This window comes from Rhinopithecus roxellana, chromosome 10, assembly GCF_007565055.1.
Source record: "Rhinopithecus roxellana isolate Shanxi Qingling chromosome 10, ASM756505v1, whole genome shotgun sequence".
NCBI lineage: Eukaryota > Metazoa > Chordata > Mammalia > Primates > Cercopithecidae > Rhinopithecus > Rhinopithecus roxellana.
In genome coordinates this window covers 63,202,318-63,213,288 of record NC_044558.1, presented here as the reverse complement: position 1 = coordinate 63,213,288, position 10,971 = coordinate 63,202,318, and the positions used below count along the sequence as shown (strand labels likewise).

The 10,971-nt window shown below is 48.2% G+C and overlaps 1 long non-coding RNA gene across 1 annotated transcript; it reads right to left on the bottom strand.

Annotated features, from left to right (window-relative positions):
* Positions 1–338: 338 nt before the first annotated feature.
* On the bottom strand, positions 339–6,213 carry LOC104654841. Its single transcript, XR_746901.2, has 2 exons — positions 5,671–6,213; positions 339–747 (listed from the first exon to the last, which is right to left on the bottom strand). It is a non-coding gene; the product is annotated as an uncharacterized LOC104654841 (long non-coding RNA).
* Positions 6,214–10,971: the final 4,758 nt, after the last annotated feature.

Below are 10,971 nucleotides of genomic sequence, written 5' to 3'. Positions count from 1 at the left end.
CTGTGATCACACCCCTGCACTCCAACCTGGGTAACAGAGTGAGACCCTGTCTCAACAAATAAAATAAATAAATAAAATTCCAAATGTACAAAAGGTAAAGTCTCCTCCGCTTCCACTAATTCCCCTCCCCATAGGGGACCAATATTACTAGTTCTCAGGTCTCCTTCCGGAGAGATTCCAAGCATATGCAAGCAACTGTGTTTAAAAATCATCCCTCACTCCCATCTCAAATGATAAAAATCACCCCTCTCTTCTCCTGACACAAATGGTACTCCACACACTGGTCTACACAGGACTTTTTCACTTTCTGTGTCCTGGAAAGATTCCACACCCACATGTTTTTGAAGTCCTCATTATTTTAAGATTGCTTAATATTCCATTGTACGGATATACCATAATTTATTTAACCAGTCCCCTTCTGATGGACATTCGGGTTATCTCTAGCCTTTTGCTGAGATAATGCTGCAGTAAATATTTGTGTATATGTCATTTTGCACATGCACATTTATGTGTTGGATAATTTCCTAGAGGCAGAATTGCTGGGTCAAAATTGAAGTATATCAAAAAAATTTTACAGATATTGTTAAATTCCCTTTAACACTGCATGTGCCATTCCCATCAACAATGTACGCCAATGCCTATTTCACCAAACCTTTGCCAGCTACCACTGCCATGGTTTACAGAGGAAAAATCTCACCACCATAGCCACTCCTTGTATGGTAATCAGTTCTTTTGGTCTTTGCCAATCTGAAAAATGAAAAATGCTACCTCAGTGTGGTTTTAATTTGTATTTTCTTTCTTTCTTTTCTTTCTTTCTTTCTTTCTCTTTCTTTCTTTTTTTTGTATTGGTTTTGTTTCATTTTCTGGGAACTGTTGGTTCATATGCTTTGCTTGCTTTTCTATTCAACTGTTGTTCTCTTTCTTATTTGATTTACGTGAGATCTTTATATAGGCAACATTACCTCTTGCCTATAATAAGAGTTGCAGGTAATTCTTGATGATTTTCATTTCGATTTTTTTTTTTTTTTTTTTTTGAGACAGAGTCTCACTCTTGTTACCTAGGCTAGAGTGCAGTGGCACAATCTCGGCTCACTGCAACCTCCACCTCCCAGGATCAAGCGAATCTCCTCTCTCTGTCTCCTGAGTAGCTGGGACTACAGGCATGCACCACCATGACCGGCTAATTTTTGTATTTTTAGTAGAAACGGGGTTTAACCATGTTGGCCAGGCTGGTCTTGAACTGCTGACCTCAACTGATCCACCTGCCTCAGCCTCCCAAAGTGCTGGGATTACAGGCATGAGACACTGTGCCTGGCCTCATTTTGGCTTTCGACTTTGTTTATGATGATTCTTTTTGTTTGCGATGCAAACACTTTTTATTTTTATATGGTCAAATTTATTGTTATTTTATTTTATGGTTTCTGGTTTCATTCATAGATTTTAATTTTTTTCTCCTGGCTCCTTTGAGTTCTTTTAGGGTTAAATTTTTACATTTAAATTTTTGATCCACATACAATTGATCTCATTTTAAGGTATGAGATATACATCTGAATTTACTGTTTTTTCTCCCAAATGTCTGTCCATTTGTGCTGGGACATTTATTGAAAAGTCTATTTTGGCTGGGTGCAGTGGCTCACATGTGTAATCCCAGCACTTTGGAAGCCCAAGGCAAGCAGATGTCTTGAGGTCAGGAGTTCGAGACCAGTCTGGCCAACATGGCGAAATCCCGTCTCTACTAAAAATACAAAAATTAGCCCAACATGGAGGCACGCGCCTGTAATCCCAGCTACTTGGGAGGCTGAGCCATGAGAATTGCTTGAACCCAGGAGGCAGAGGTCGTGGTGAGCCGAGATCATTCCACTGCACTCGAGCCTGGGAGACAGCAAGAAAAGTCTATCTTTCCTAACTGGTTGAAATGCCATCCTCGCTCTACTATAAATTCCAGAGTTTGTCTGTGCCCATCTCAGTACTTCTGTGTCCCCTGCCGTGTGTATCCAAGCACCAGCACCACAGTCCCCCGCCCCTTTTTTTTTTTTTTTTTTTTTTTGGCTCCATGCAACTTGACTACAAGTCCCTGGGTCTGCAGACATGGAGATTTGCTGACCCCGAGGTGGGATGAGGAGGTAGGGGAAATAGCAAAAGAGTTGGATATTAAGATCAGAAAGCTTCTGGGCTCTCTCCAAATAACCTCTAGCATCTAAAACAGCTTTGCTCCTATACATTCTCTCAAAATAAAACAAAAAGAGAACAAAGAAGTCAGTTTCCTTATCAAACAGCTATGTGTCGAGCCTGAAAGGGCCCCTCTAGCCTAACCCTGTGCCTGCTGCTGACCCTCTCCTGGAGTACCTTCTAAGATTGTTTCAGGAGCTTAAGAAGGCCCTAAGTGTGGCTTTGATCGCCATATTGGAAATGCTTCCCTCACTGGCTCCCTGGGCTCCAAGCCCAGTACTTGACAGTTGCCTGTAAACTGAGCAGGTCTTTATCTCAAAGACATTACAATGGACCCTAAACAAACACATTAACAACCACTCAGAGACCTAACTAACGCTGGCCAATAAACAAACCACCAGAAAAGCTTATTCAGAAAAGGTTCCTCCTTCCTGCAGCCCCTGAGGGCAGATCCTGCTTCCTCAGATCCTGCTTCCTCAGCCTGCAGGCTGCTTGCTGCTTTCCAAGGGCTCTCCAGCCCTCCCTGCAGGAATGTAATCATCTGCCCTGCGTGCCCTGCCTCCTCTCACCTTTACCCACAATAACCCAGCATGGTCGCAATGTACTCAGTGCCTACCTATTGCAAATAAAACAAGAAAGTAAATCTCCTTCAAAGGAACAGCTAATAGCTCCAGGCTACCAAAAGGAATGTGTTCCATGGGAGCTAGTGATTACCCTATATACCAAGGTTTTAAATTTAAGGTCTTTGGATGAGCTTCGGAGGTTCCCTGAACCCCTACAATGATTTGCAAAATGTATATGTAGACTTATAAAGGGCATTTTTTCCCTAAGATATGGGGAAGGAGATTCCCTGTATCATCAGAGTTCAATATCAAATATTTTTAAAATCTAGCTATCTATGGATAAAAGGATACGATGTCTAGAATTTGTTTCAAACATTTCAGTTGGAGGACAAAGAGTGGGTGAAGTAGGTGCAGTTATGGATTAAACAAGATTGGCCATTAGTTGATAGTTATTAAAGCTAGTGATGAGTGCTTGGGAATTTATATTATTCTGTCATGAAAGAAGTGGAAGGAAGGAAGAAGAAAGGGAGGGAGGGAGGAAACCTTTGCTACAGACTACGCTGAAAGAACCAGACCATAGTATACATCTGCTATTCTCGTAGTTTTAGCTTTATAGGAACAACTGCCCAGTGGCTTGCCTGATCAGTGTTTGAAAGCCTGGAAAATTTGAGGGTGCAGAGCCATGTTCTTCTCACTCTCACCCCTGCTCTCTATCCTCAGCATCACCCAGAGAGAGGGACCAGAATCCCTGAGGCCATCTTGGTTCATCTGCACCGTCTCTCCTACACCTCTTCACCCCTCCCCTCCCCACTTCACTCCATGCTGCAATGGGGCAAGGAGGTGGTCATCCAAGGCCCTGGCTCTCCATCCAGACCCCAGGCAGGTAGAGCCCCTATTGTCTGAGCAAGCTCGCGCAGGAGGGGGCTGGGGTTGCACTATTTGGATGTTCTTGGAGTAGAAAATTCACAAATTCCAAGCTCTGCTCCCAAAGCAAACCTCCCCAGCCCAGGTGGCTGCATCCTTCTCCTCCCCTCCACCCAGTTCCCTGGGTCGCCAAACGGAGGCTTTGAAAACCAGCTTGTGTTTGGTTTGTGAAAGCACCAATGTTTGCAATGTTTGCCCAGCAGAGAAGGAGCATATTTTCTCCCTTCCAAATGCAAACTCAAAAGATGCTCCACAGTTTTTCTTCAGACTTTCCACAGGAAACATAAATAAGAAAGAAAAATGACTTTAGGTGCTGAGACCTGAAATGGAATTTCAGCCCTGAAGGAACTGCCTGTAACAAGCACTCTCTGTCCTTCAGTGAAGGCTTCGAGAGCCTGGGTGCACGTTCCTTTCCTCTGAGCAGCCTTCACAGACGAGGCAAGGGGAGGAGCTGAACCAGTTCTTAGGCCTGACTCCCAGCTAGGTCTTCAGTCCCACACAATGAATGGCTGGTGATTGGCACAGCAGCTGAGATTCCCTGGCTACAGTATTCTTTTTTATCTTTCTTAATTGTGTTAGGGTAGAACAAATGAGAGTGCTCCAACCCGAGAGGCCCAGCCACACTGCAAGCCAGATGCACAATCAGAGTGTGAAGTGTGGACACGCCCCCCTGGAACCCGAGGCCACAATTTGCCACCTGCTCTGCCTTTGTCTCCATCAGAAGGACATCCCTGATCTGTGGCCTCTGTCCTCACGGATCTCATAATTATCAGACAAACACAACCGGAGAGAGGCTGGAAGGCAGTGCTTCAGCATCACACATAGATGCATTGGTGACCCAGAGTTCTGAATAATCTTAATGGACAGATAGTTGGAGCACTTCTTGCTCACAGCTTAGAGCCACCAAATGACTGCTTCCAGGCTAGGAGTTTGGAGAATATTTACACACCCATGGAACCCTACAAAAGGCTCCAGACCCAAGAAATACAGGGTTGAAGTCAAGGGCTGAGTGTTTACACTTCAAGGTCATCATTTCTGTCTCCTGACATCTGAGAACTTCTTCTTCTTCTTCTTCTTCTTCTTCTTCTTCTTCTTCTTCTTCTTCTTCTTCTTCTTCTCCTTCTCCTTCTCCTTCTCCTCCTCCTCCTCCTCCTCCTCCTCCTCCTCCTCCTCCTTCTCCTCCTCCTTCTCCTTCTCCTCCTCCTCCTCCTCCTTCTTCCTCTTCCTCCTCCTCCCTCTCCCTCTCCCTCTCCCTCTCCCTCTCCATCTCCTTCTCCTCCTCCTCCTCCACCACCTCCTCCCTCTCCCTCTCCATCTCCTCCTCCTCCTCCTCCTCCTTCTTCTTCTTCTTTTTTTTTTCTTCTTCTTCTCTTTCTTCTTCTTTTGAGACAGAATCTCACCGTGTCGTCCAGGCTGGAGTGCAGTGGCATGATCTTGGCTCACTGTAACCTCTACTTCCCAGGTTCAAGTGATTCTCTTGCTTCAGCCTCCTGAGTAGCTGGGATTACAGTCACCCGCCACCACACTTGGCAAATTTTGTAATTTTGGTAGAGACGGGGTTTCACCATGTTGACCAGGCTGGTCTCGAACTCCTGGTCTCAAGTGATCTGCCCACCTCAGCCTCCAAAAGTGCTGGGATTACAGGCCTGAGCCACCGCACCTCGCCCAAGAACCTTTCTTCTTAAGGCGTTTTCCTTTCCCATAGCATTCTATCTTCGGATAGGCCCAATAAGGCCATTGAGTATCTGCCCTTTTTACAAAACATATTATCAATCCTTACACCCCATATGTTTAGTGAAAAGTCAACTAAACAAAGCAAGGGACTCCACTAGAAGGTGCTTGTGAGAAGTTTACCCTTCCATCTAGGACTTCACTTTGATGTGCCAAATTCTGAGAAAGGGTATCTGAATGTGTTTATCTGAAGCCAGGGCCAATAACCCAAATGGCTTTCAAATGGCTACAAAGGTTTCTCAGCATTCGATTAATCAGTCCCATCACAGACAAGTCAACTGACCTGCAGACCCATGTGCTCTACTCATGGGTGTTGCTGGTTCTGGCAGGGGTGATCTGGGAGGAGGTATTTCCCGGAGGTGTTTCTGAAGGGAGAGGCACTAGCTGAAGTTGGCTCTGAGATGCAGTACGGATGAGGAAAGGGAAGGGGGAGTGCTGATGCTGACAAGGGGAGGAAGAGAGGTAGAGGTTATCAGTGCTCAGAGCATGGGTTTTGGAGGCACACAGATCTGTGCCCAAAGGGCTATCGAGGCTCTTCCACTTCATTGCTGAGCAACCTGATGTGTTCATACGTTCCCTGATATGTAAAAGTGGCACAATACTCACATATTCCTTATAAAGTGCTTGCAAGCACTAAGACAAAATGTAGAGAGAGCTTAGTGCAGTGCCGGACTCAGTCAACAAATAGCAAATGGAAGCTGTTCTCATTAGAGTAAAAAGGAAGACAGAGGAGGACAAAGGGGACATGGGGAGGGGGTGCCGTGGGAGGCTGTGGGTGGGGTGCAGAGGCCAACACTGCAGACAGCAGCCCCTCACCCAGCTCCATTTCTGGGCGCCTGGGACAACACAGCTGTCAGTCCAGACAGGCTGCTCAGATGTTTATTAAGAAACCACCCATAAAAGTTATTGGAAACTTTACATTTGCAGTACGGTCTCTGCACACTGCTGAGCTGCCACAGCTCTCAACAAGGCCTCATTCATGGCCCCAGGCAGCTCACTTGCCTGCCCCCACCCCCTGGGTCTCAAGCCCACCAGGGTGCCCCCAAGCCCCAGCCCCTAGCCCAAGCGTGGCCTCCTTCCCTCCCTTGGCTCTGAGTGATTTTCTGATTTGCCTTTTCCAAGTGTGAAATCTTTGAATGAAGTCACTTCAACTGGAGAGCAACATCACAAGGCAATGTTTCCTAAGTGCAAAGGTCCCTGGGTGATTTTAGGTAGAACTTGGATGAAAGTTTTGCATTCTAATAGTGTTATATATAGTATCTATATTTTAATGTACATGTGTATGTATTTTGGCAGAGAGCAAACCTGCAAAATGTATTTATTTTAATAACTATTGGAGGAAAAGGTAGAATATCAATCCCATGTTACAGAGTTTTCATTTCAAATAAACTTGAGTAAAGTAAAAGAGAATGAGAAAGTTGACTTAAGGAAACCATAAAAACAGTCATAGTCTAGGTGACCCTCAGATCTGGCAAATCGATCCAGGAACACTGCATGTGATCTCAGCCCTCACCTAGAGCTGTCTGGACACAGCAGTCTGATGGACACAATTTTGATCTACACAGGGCGGTCCTGCCCCAGGCTGGTCAGAGAGAGGACCTGCTCCTTATCCAGAGAGCTCTAGTGACTTGTCCCGGCTCCCTCGGTCATGGTTCTGCCTGTCCCTCACCAGTCTGCACTCAGCCAGACTTGTTCTACTGAAACACTGTCTACAGGCCCAGGGCAGCTCCTCAGACCAGCACCCAAGGCCCTTCTCATCCAGCTTTCCTGTCTCTGTCCCTGGTTGGCCTCTCCACCAGGCCCAGTGTACTCAGGGCCAGGACGGCATGGCTCTTCCCTTTGGTTCCCCTCTGCTTAGACTGCTCTGCTGACACGAATCGCCCACTGGCCTCTGACTTGTTCGTACTCCCCCATCTTCCCCCAGGCTCCCAAACCTCCCCCTCCCTGCAAGTGGGACAGCTAGTACAGCATCATGCTCGAGTTCAGGCTTGAGTTCTAATCTTACAACTACTGCTTGCCAGCTGTGTGTGCTTAAGCCAATTGCTTAACCTCTCGGTTACTCAGTTACCTCATCTGTCATGGGGGCAATGGCAGCAACATCTTCCTCCTCCCAGGTTTGTTGGGAGAACTGAATGAAAAGACAGTACCATATTCACAGTAACAGCAAGTACACTGCATGGCTGTGCCTTCATTAGAGTTTAGTTCTTGCCGAGAGCAGCCTTTCAGCACTCATTGTCCAGGGAGTAGGTGCTAGATAGGTATCTGCTGGCTGATTACGGATGTACCACAAGGTGTTTCCTACGTACAATCTCTTGATCCCTGAGCCTGAGAGCTGAGTTTCTTTTCTGGATCTAACAGCCCTGTGGAGACTTGGAGAGCACTTATTCCTGGCCTATTGCACAGCTGTCTCTTCTCTGGAAGGTCTGGTCTCCAGGGCTCTTCGTGGAGCCTGTCTTCCTCCGTCAAGTTTGGCCTAGGAGATGGAATCCTCCAGAAGCAGGCCTGGCTGGGGATGCACATAGACCTTCCCCAGCACAGAGAAGACAGTGCCTGGGGACACTCAAGGCCATCTTCTCTGAAGCCCACCCATGTGGACAGACTAGAGAGAAGCCACTAGCACACACCCAGAGTCTCCTTGTGCCAGGCACTAAGCTAGGTGCACCCTACAAGGTCCAGGCCCTAGTCCTTCAGCCCTTGCTCAGGTGGCTACAAAGACAGCTCCAGAGCCTGGGGATTGGGGCGAGTTCTCCAGCTGTCAGCCTGTGGCCGCCACCCTGGAGCATGCTCAGAGGGAAACTGCCTTCCCTTGCCCCAGGCCTCAGACTTTTCTGAAAGAAATGTTGTGTTGCCTTGGCCCTCCTGCTTTGCCACATCCCCTTCCTCCCACAGAGCCCGGGGCCCCAGGCTACAGTCCAGCAGTCCCTCTATGAGCAGACTTCCAGTGACACATGGCTTTGTCAGAAACCTCATTAGCAGAGACAGAAAGGCGAGAGGCAGCTCAGAAAGGCATTCCAGGTGTCAGTTAAGAGGGGCCGCAGGAGGAAAAGGCCATTAAACCACAACTAAGGTCAGCCCGCGGTAGAATGAGAAAACAATAAACTGAGACCTTGGAGAGTGGTGGGAAGGTAACTGGGGAGTTGAGGGGGGTACCCCTGACTCAGGCTGGGGAGGGCCGCCAGCTTGTCTTGCCTGACGCTGGGAGTCCCAGAGGCTGTTCTGTGTAAACTCCTGGAGGACAGGGACTGGGCCCCAGGAGACTCTGAACCCCGCTCCCAGCACACATTCAGCACACCACAGGCACTCGGTGCGCACCTGATGAATGAGTGGAGATTGAGCCTGGCACACAGGAGAAGACTGGAGTGCTTGTCATGCATTAGGCGCTGGGCTCGGCACTGCTTGTCTGCAAACTCTTTGTACCCCAAGACGTATTATTAGCTCCCTTTTAAATCTAAGGAAATGTAGACACTAGAATGTGTTATTTGGGGGCTCCCCAGATTCTGGGAATTCACTAGAACTCTACCTATTGATACTTGGAACTTCTGAAACAGACACATTCCTTCATTCCAGAATTAGTCATAAAAAGGCTAAATGAGGCCGGGAGTGGTGGCTCATGCCTAATCCTAGCACTTTGGGAAGCTGAGGCAAGCGGATCACGAGGTCAAGAGATGGAGACCATCCTGGGCAACAGGACCATCCTGGGCAACAGTAGAGAGAGTGAAACCCCGTCTCTACTAAAAATACAAAAATTAGCTGGGCATGGTGGCGGGCGCCTGTAGTCTCAGCTACTCAGGAGGCTGAGGCAGGAGAATTGCTTGAACCCGGGAGGCAGAGGCTGCGGTGAGCTGAGATTGCACCACTGCACTCCAGCCTGGTGTCAGAGTGAGACTCCGTCTCAAAAGTAAAAGAAGAAAAAGGCCGAATGCCTGCGGAGGCTGAGGCAGCACACTGAAACTCACTCCTGAAGGGTCATTAGAATGATTGTCTGGTATCTGGAATTCCCTGTCCTGTCAAGGATGATGGGGGCTGCCCTGAGCTGGGGAACATGCTCGGCTGAGGGAGGTGGAGGACAGTGGCAGGCCTGCGTGCACTCCCAGCATTGCTTCAGTGAGCTGTTTGCCTTCACTGGGCAGGGACCCGCAGGGGCCATGTATTTTTGTCATGCCCGAAGGGGAATGCACATGATTTATGAAGTTTTTTTAACCTGAGACTTCCTCATAAAGGAGCTTTGAGAAGACTGCAGCAAACCTCCTTATGAAAGGCCTTCCTTTCTGGGATCTGCTAGACAAGGTATTGTTGACTGCCTGCCCTCAAGAATGAGGGACCACGTGTGCCCCACCCTAGGTCTGGAATGGCTCGAGAACCCAGGAAAACTGCACGTGGATTTGTACTTTGTTCGCCTAACCCATCTCAGGCTTCTTGCCCTTTACACCCTCTTAGCTGAAATTTCTACCCCAAGAAACCTGTCCCAAGAGATCTTTGAGTCCCTGATCCCTTACGCCTTTGACATCAAAGGTCCAAGCTTCCCTGGACAAGTCACTTGACCTCATTGAGTCTCTTTTCTCATCTGCAAAATGAGCATAAAAATATCCACCTTGAAATCTTCAGAGTAAGGGATTTAATCAATGCCTCACCAGTTGGAAAGCTGACTGAGAATGGCCCTCCACGTGTCATTTAATCTTGTCTCCCTAGCACCTAACAGAGTGCCAGGCACATAGAGACCAATACTAAATGGCAATTTGTAGAACTGACTTCTACTGAATTCAGTGACAAAGAATAAGTAAAATGTGTTTGTAAACTGGAAGCACAGTGCCTGGCACTTGGTAGGCATTTAGAAAATTTGGGTTAAGCCTGCATTTGAATCTGATTCTCCCCTACAGATGCCGGACCCAAGACTCTGACCCCAGTGGTGAGGCAGGGACCCCAATGTTTCAGCCATCTCCTCCTGGCCTGATTGGGGCTGCAGGGGACCTTTGTCAGTCTCCCCTCTTGGTGCCCCCTCCCCCATCCCAGACCCCTGGCCTCTTGATATCCTGGCAGCAGCCCCTACAGCCCCTCTGGGGTGGTGGGCATCCCTGCGTCGACACAGCTAGGCTGGGCCCCTCTCCAGGGAAGGGGCTGAAGGGTGTGAAGGACTGGTGTGTATGACTTTGTTTATTTTCTCTGAAGAATCCTGCCTGAGCCCTGCTATAAAAATAACCTGCCTGGAAACCTCATCTCCGAGGGGTAGAAAGAAGCTTTTGTATCCAGGGAAGCTGCTCTAACTGCCTCCCTGTACCTTCGCCTCAGCCCATGCATCAAGGAGGAGCCAGTTAAGGTGATGAGGGGCCAGGGCAAGGGAGAGGGATGCGTGGGGAAGGAGGAGGGGACGAAAGGGCAGCTCAGCAGCCTCTCGCCCTGAGCGCAGCAGAAGCCTCTCACTTGTCTGCTCGACCCAGGAAGATGCAAAGGAGGAACTGAGGGAGAGAGAGGGAAAGAGGAAGTCAACAAGAGTAAAAACCAAGATACACTGGATGTTGAGAGAGACGAGGAGGCCAGGAGACAGAAGATCAAGTCCAGGACAGAGGAGGGGCATGGGGAGAGTGGG